This window comes from Camellia sinensis, chromosome 5, assembly GCF_055761805.1.
Source record: "Camellia sinensis isolate YWXY chromosome 5, ASM5576180v1, whole genome shotgun sequence".
NCBI classification, from domain to species: domain Eukaryota; kingdom Viridiplantae; phylum Streptophyta; class Magnoliopsida; order Ericales; family Theaceae; genus Camellia; species Camellia sinensis.
Window position 1 is genome coordinate 114312802 of NC_138965.1, and position 8897 is coordinate 114321698.

Consider the following 8897-nt stretch of genomic DNA (forward strand, 5'->3'; position numbering starts at 1 on the left):
GCCCCTAATCTCTATCTCCAATGGCTCAAAAGTTGCTAGATTTATCTGGCAAAGGCAGATGATGAAATCTAGATTACATTGACATCCTTCAAAATATTCTGGCCTATCTATACTTGCTTCTTGTAAACAGGGTTGTTCTTCATCCTTGTAGAGATAAGTCCATTGATATGCCATACCAGGGCATTGAACTCTTGCTATGGAGAGGTCTTGAAGAAATTGTTGTATAGTGAGTAATTCATTATTTCTGCTATCTTCGGCTAAGGTGTATATATAAGGTTTAAGGTCTTCTATTTCTTAGTTTTTTTCACAAAAAGATTGAATGATAGAATGCCTGAAAAAATACATTCTAGCACTCAATTGTTCAAATTCCTCACTGGTAATAGTTGTCTGATTTCTGGGTCAGGAAAGGAGTAAGTGCTTTTTCTAGAGTTAGTTTTTTAACTTGGTTGGTTAGGATGGTTGCTCTCAATTATTTTTCATTGACCTTTTTGCCTTTATCCATAATTTTCTTGAAATTTTTGGTAAGGCTTTCACAATGTCTGTACATTTAGAGAGGATTTTGAGAATCTAGCTGAGGGTTAGTACTACTGCTTCCTGTTATCTTGCTAATTGGAACTCCACTAGTAGCAAGAATAGTTGACTGCATTTTGCTCAATGTGTCCAGATAATCTTTAGCTATTTGACTGATAAAGTAATTGGTTCCTATTTGTCTGCGGGCATAGGTACTAGCTGACTCGAAATCATAACATCCTTTAAACTGAGGTACGGAAAATTTTTTAACTAAAGGTTCAATTTCTACCCAGTCATGGTAAATATTAGGCTTGGTTCCTTTAGCTACTACATAGAAAGAAAAACTTTTAGACAAAAGTTTATTCTAGATTTTTGAAAAATATATACTGAGAGAATTTAAAGCTGAAAAACGTTTAGCTGGGTGATTAAAGTTGTTCAACAAGTTATCTAAAAGACACTGTTAAACTGGGTCTAGCTCGATTCCTGTTAATGGTTTGAATTTGTTTCTGCCTTTACAAATGGGAAGAGCAAATCCCCCAACGTTTATTGTTTTGCTGTTTTCCATTATCTACACAAAAAATTAAACTGATTATTTTATTTTTCTAAATAAATTTTCCTACTTAGCCAATTTGTTAATTTATTATCACTCCCTTTAATATGTTCAAATTCTACTTTATATCCTTGTCTTACTATACAATCTAAAAGTTTTGTCCATTTTCTACTATTAAGTTTACGCTCATTAAGTTTATTATGAAATCTAACTATAGCTTCACAGTTTGTTCTAATTATAAAGGGTTTGTGTAAAAATAGTCTAAATTTGTTTATTGCATATACTATTCCTAATATTTCAAAATCTAAGCTGGTCATGGTTGTATATTTTTCTTTAAATTTTCCAGAACTATATCTACAAATGCGCTCTTTATTTTTACTATCAAACTTGCTAGGTTTAGCTAATAATACTGTTCCCCATCCTAATTAGCTTGCATTTGGTTCTACGACTATATATTCTGATTCTAAGGGAAGTTGTAGGTCGGGTAAATTTCTATAATTGTCTTTCATTCTTCTTACTAAAGCTATATCTTGTTGGTTAAAATATTTTTGTCTTGTGGGTGTGGTTTTGCTATATGGAGGTCCTATTATTTTACTAAGGTTAGGAATGTACATTCGTGCATTATTTAAAATTTTTAAAAATGACTGAAGTTGTTTTGTATCTTCCAATTTATCCCGGTAGTCTAAAATTTTGTAGGTGTTTCGGAAGTGGCTATTTTTCAATTTTTTGGCTTTTTGACTATTTTATGCTATTTTAGTTTTTGTGTTTGGGAAGATAGATTGAATTTTTTGTTTGATTGTTAGATTGAAAAATGCGTTTAAAATGATGTTGAGATAAAAAAATAATTAAATTATTCTCAAAAAGTTGTGCCTAATGTGATGATTGATTTGTTGGGATATGAAATGACTAAATTGCCCCTATGTGTTGGAATGCTAAGTTGGTGGGTTAATAAAAAATTAAAAGGGTAAAAACGTAATTTCAAATCTGCCATGCACAGTCATAAATTTGATGTGTCAGTTCTGATTAAAAAAAAAAAAAAAAAACTCAACTACAGTACAACTTTTTGGCTATTTGTTTGAATGAGGCTAAAATAGTCTCTCAACCTCTTTCCCAAACACCGCTTTTCTTAATTATGTGGGGGTTGTAACATGATTTTTCCATCTCCTAACTCCATTTCTAATTCTATATGAGGTTTATTTAATACTATTTTTCTCTTACTAATTATTATTCCATTGTTTATAAATTCTTCTAACACTATATATAAATGATCTATGAGACTATTTTTATCTGGGCTAAATACTAATATTTCATCTATATATGCCAGTATAAAACTATATTTATTAAATATACTAACCATCTTGCCCTGAAATATGGAGGGTGCATTTTTTAGTTCAAAAGGCATGACTAGCCATTCATAATGTCCTTGTGGGCAACAAAAGGTTGTCCAAGGTATGCTTTCCTTTTCCATTTTGATTTGCCAAAACCCTAACTTGCAATCAAATTTACTAAATATTTTTGCCGTCTGTATTTTGTTTATGAACTGATCTTTATCTAGTATATTATATTTATTATATTCTGTATTGTCATTTAATCTTTTATAATTTATAACCATTTTAGTTTTCCCTCTTTTTATCTCTGCATGGTTTCTAACCATAAATGCGGCGCTCCTATGTGGGCTATTACTAGGTCAAATTACTCCTAAATCTAATAATTCTTTAATCTGTGTTCTAAATTCTTCTATATCTGCTGGCGTATGATCTATTTGTGCTGATGTAATCCTATAATCTTTATTTTTTATATCTAAACTACCTAAAAGTTTATTTCTTTCCCAATGTTTCATGGGTTATTCTCTTAAAATTTCTATTGTTTAAGCTAATCTTATTATTTCATCTAAATCATTTTCTGTTCTCTTGTATATTGGTTTTTTCTTTAGTTTTCCTATTTTTGCGAAAATTAATTCTAGGTTAACAATTTGTTGGAATTCTTCTATACTCCAAGAGTCATATTTTTCTTCTAATTCAACGTCTTCTAAGTTTTTTTATTCAAAATCTTCTATGCCTAAATTTTCTAAAGAACTTTCTGCTATCTCTTCACTTGGTATATATTTTTGGGCTAGCTTAGGAAAAATGTTTCTACTAGGAAATAAAAAACTAGCGGGAACTAAATCTACTTCTATGGTACCACCACGCTTCGCACGCAACTCTAAGGAATGGGCAATGGTGCTAAGGGCATATGTTGTGGGTGTATGTACTGTTCATTTGAAGAAACTAATGCTGTTATGGCTGATAAACATGTCACCTTGTGGACTAAGTATGAAATTAAGGCCTAATATAAAGGGATGGTTTTGTCGAGTATTCCCAATCCAAACTTGGGGTAAAGGAAACCACTATATATGTTGAATTTGAGAGCCTATACGATGAAAACTAATTTGTACTCCATTGATGCAATGTGTATATGTTTGTTTAGTGCCATTGACTATACTGACTAAGGCTAGTGTTGTTAAAGCTGTACTCCATTCTGGTGGAACTATGTGTTGTTCAATATATAATTCACTGGCTCCTATATCTATCATGGCATCTATGCTAAGAGTTTTTGCTGCAAATTTGATTACACAAGAGATCTCAGCTAAATTTGGCGTAGGTATGATAGGGTAATTAAATGGTAAATATGTGTTGTCAGATTGTGCTTAGGAATATTGACTAAAGGATTGAGAATCAACTAGCTTGACTAATTAGAGTTCATATGTTCTTCAACAAGTTTATCTTTTAAGGGGTATTTAGTATGAAATTGTTCTATCTGTTATTTAAGCTGCTTATTTTTTGCTTCTAAACATTTTATGTCAAAATTAGCCTTAGTTTCTGTCTCACGTATTTGTAGTTTTAGTTCTCTTACTGGTATCTCTAATTCTCTAATAGTTAAGTGTAATTCTTTGTTTTCTATACTATGATCTTCTTATATCTCATCGTTACTTTCTAATGTTATCTTGTGTGTCATATTTAATTTTTCTAAACAAACTATACAATAGGTTATACTGCGTAATAAACATTAAACTTTCTTACATTTAGCAGGAAACCAATTACAATAACTGCATCTAGTGGTATCAAATCCTAATCCTATCTTGAAATTATTACGACATTCAATATCTGCATTGCATTCCATCATAAAGAAATTATCATGGGAAGGGGGTATTCTTATTTCTTGGTTAAGTTGTCCTAAAAGATTATCTATATCTATTTCACTTTCTGAATCACTATCTGAACTTATGACTTCTATTTGGTATCCATAATTACTGACTGTGCTATAGACTTCTGAGTCATCACTATTTATACTAACTATATCTTCTTCTAAATCTTCTATAATATGCAGTCTTTCTATCTGTTTATTAGTATTAGACCTCTGTCTTTTTGGACATTTTTTTTGCAAAATGATTGGGTTCTCCACATATAAAACAATTGCCTTTTTTACTACTAGGTTTCCTAACATATCTTTGTTTTATTTTATATTTTTCTTTCTTAGGTAGTCGTTTATAATTTATTCTATTAAAAGTTCTACTTTTTCTGGTGAATTTTTGTTTTTTCCATGGTTTCCTATATTTTTTCTTCCAATATTTTTCCTTTTTATATTTTTCATAATTTTTGTAGTTTTTCCTATTATATTTACCTTCATATTGCTGAGGAGTGTATATTATGCTGCTACAGAAACCATAGTTTTGTTTTTTCAAATATTTCTATATTTTGACTTCTATACATTTTCTTTAAGCTCGTGGAATGTAAAAACTATTGTAGGTCCTATTCCTAAAGCTCCTCTTATGTTTACTTCTCTTAATGCTATTCTTGCTGGTAAGTTTGCATAATAAATTGACCATTTATTTTCTATCTCTCTTCCCAGTTCTCCGGGTAATTTCCTAAAATATTTATTTCCTATTTCTTCATCAAAACTTTTTCCAATTCTGGCTGCTATGGCTAAATATTCTTTGCTAAAGTGTACAACATATTTCTAACTTCCTAATGTTATTTGATCTAACTCGGTTAATGTTATGCTTTTAGTATAATCATTTCTTCCAGAAGGGTCATATCCCATAAGTATTTCTTTTATAAAACTAGTAAATTTTCATGGGTTATCTCCTAGTCCTTTAAGCTGTCTAATTGTCTCGTCATCTTTTCCTTTAAAAGTTAAATATTTATTAAAAGCTGAATCTCCTAAAAGTGTTTCTATATATTCCCACATATCAGTTGATTCAAAGAGATTATTCATTCATGCATTTACCGCGTCTTTTTCCTATTTCTCTATTACTTCTTGACATAGCTGTGGATCGAATTTAGCTAAGTCTAAAAGGGTTCCTTGGTTGGTTGTTGACTGTAATTGTATACTCATGTCTGGTTGTCTACGCTTTCCATGAAACCTATACTTTTTATTCAGATTTGTTTTTCTACGTCCTGTATTGGTTAATAATCTTCTTCCTCCTACTTCATAATGCATTGGCTCTACTGGGTCTTCTACCATATGTTGTGGGTTGCTAGTTCCTGTGCTTTCCGTTGTTTGAGTGTTCATATAAAAAATGTCTTCTAAGTTAGATTGTTTTGGTATTTTAAATATTTTACTAGGATGTATTTTATCTTCTAAAATACCATCCACATATTCGGTATGAAATTCTTGATCTAAAAATGACATTGCTTTATGATGGGTATCTCCTCTAGCTATATATTCATAGCTTCTAGTATCTAATATTTTATTCATATCACTTAGGGCGAAATTTTCCAAATCTATTTCATCAATATTATATATCTTATTTTGTGATATTATTTTTTCTTCTGTCATTACATAAAGCTGATTTATGTCACTATGATTATCTTGATTTTCTTCCCTATCTATACTACTAAATTCATCATCTTCGAATTTTTTTGGTGCTACACATGTGTATTGAATAAATCTTACTACATAACTTCCATCTATTTTTTGATAATAAGTTATCTTGAGGGGCTAACCTCTTTTGTCCTAGAAAATCTCCTAAATTCCAATCTAGTGCTGCATTATCTTCAGAATTATATTTTTTAGCTGATAGTGCCTTTATTCCTTTTGCGCCTAATATCTTAACTGTGATGCCCAATTTTCTTTTGGAACATCATAAAATTTAAATAAAAATAACTTGCTAGATAAAATTTTAACTACTAATTAGGAAATTTTAAACTCTTATATACTCAACGTCCAACAACAAAATAAAATTACAAGTTCACATATAACGGCACAACATTGTTAAATACTAATACAAGAGATAATAGAATTTTATTTGGATAAAATCTTGACTCTAAGTTAGCCAAGGTTTGATATTAGCAGCAGCTCCGAATTCAGCCTCAGTCCCTTCTTTGACATAATCTGGCATGAAACGCCAGGGCAACAAAATATATGCTATGAGTTTTGCAACACAGTAAGAAAACATAACCAACCTACCATTCTTTTTGAGAGAAAAATAATGAGATTATAAACACGAGATAATAATATAATTGTAAACATAAATTACAACCATTAAAATAATTCAAATAATTTTAATAAATTAGGTGACCCTTGAAATCTCACCAAAGAGGTTTAACTTACCAACCACTAAGTCATGGCCACGGTTAATTTGGAAACCCCCCTTTGGTCAAATATTCAAGAACTACCAAAGATGCCCACGCCCAGAGTTATATACCCAAGCCGTGACATCCGTGGTTTGCCCCAAGGGAACGGTCTGCCAGGGGTACGTAACTTCCCTGTGTGCCACCCACACATCCACCCTGTAACGCCCTCAAATAATAACATTAAACCCATCAAATAAGACATGCATTTACATTTAAACTAACCGCATTCCTTTATTCATTCGAATTCCATTACAAAAGTATTACATGTTAACAGCATAACAAAATGCCCTACAGGCTTACAGCTTTCCAAGTTAACACTTGGTTACAACAAAGAGTTCTAACTCGTTTACACATTAAGCCCTTGGCTTGAAGTTACATGTAATACATCAAAAGTAAAACGACAAAACTATGCCGCCACTAGCCTCCCAGCTATGTCCTTGGAGGTGGCATGCTTCCTGCACCTGAAAATGATATTCCCATATAGGGTGAGCCACAGCCCAGTAGAAATACACTAAACCAACCATGGACAATGACTAAAATATTAGCAATTGATAGGTGGTCCACACTGATACAATCACATAAATCACAAATTTATGTCATACAACTTATGAGTCTAAGTTACCTTTCATTTTCCCTTTTTCAACAGATAAGCATGCTAGCTCTATCATCATTTCCACAGATATGTACAAAAACTATATCTCACATTCAGATAAGCACAAAAGCTATATCCACATTCTCAACAGATATGTATAACAACAATATCCACAGATAAGCATACAAGCTGTATCCACACTTCACAACAGATATGTATAACAACAATATCCACAGATAAGCATACAAGCTGTATCCACACTTCACAAAGATAAGCATATGAGCTCTATCTTCACTTCTCTAGACAAGCATATGAGCTGTGTCTACGGAGTTCATCCCCTATCTCCTCCCAATACTTATCCGGTTTAGAGGTACATCCCCTATCTTCCCCTAAACCGCGGAGTACATCCCCTATCTCCTCCTCTACACATAACGTATATAAACACATTGGTTCTATATACAATCACACAATACACACAATTAATGTATTCTATCAACCGTCAAGTTCCATGACACATTCCATTGATTAGTTTCCGTTTACCTAATCATCATGCATTGTCTACAACAATCTCGACTATCCTCCACCGATAGCCCAAAGCAGTTATTTCTAAAACAGAAAATAAATGCACAAATGGATATTCAATCAACATTTCATTTCCTCATTTCTCACCAATTAATTATCCCAATTAATTAAATAATGTAATTAGGCCATTTTCCGTAATTACTATTCCAACCCTTAGGTTCCATTTTCATCAATGATTCAACAATCATTCCATTTTTTTCTATGCCAAACATGCATCTAGGTTTATTATGAATAAAACTCCAACTTTTGTAAAATTACACAAAAGCCCCAAACTTTCACAAAATTACCAAACCAAGCCCAACATCTCAAAATACCAAAATTTAAAGACAAAACCCATAGAGAGGAGTAGGTTATCCCTACCTCAAATTCGGAGTTCCAAAGGAGAAGACGACAAAACCCAACGTGCTCCAAAACCCGTGATTTTCAGATTAAAATGAAGCCCTCGACGATCAACAACTTTTTTGTAAAGGCCAAAGGTGAGTAAATCACTCCTACTAGATCAAAACCTAGAGAGAAGGTAGAGTCTAGAGTGAGAGGCTCAACAATGGTGATTTTGGAAAAGTAAGAGAGAGAAGAGAAAGTGAAAAAGTGATTTGAAAAGTCACAATTTCGGGACTTAAACCCAGTCTTCCACTCGAGCGTAAAACACCCCGCTCGAGCGGCCACTCACAGACTTCCGCTCGAGCGGCCAACCTCCCGCTCCAGCGCAGAATGCTCTCGCCCAGCACTTTTGCAGAACCAGGCCTCCGCTCGAGCTCCCAACTCTACGCTCGAGCGGCACTCAGACAACCCCGCTCGAGCGGCCAATACCACGCTCGAGCGTACAACACTGCACAGGAAAATACTGAATGGGTGTAATCTCCGCTCGAGCGCCAACACCTCCGCTCGAGCGTACAGGCCAAAAATCTGGGCAACTAGTTTTGGTTTCTAAACTCAACCAACCTGTAACCAACCCGCCCAACACATCCTATAACTCAAATACAAAGTAAGAAAGGATGTAAACAAGATAATAAACAACTACCAACATCCACGGACACATGTCCGGATC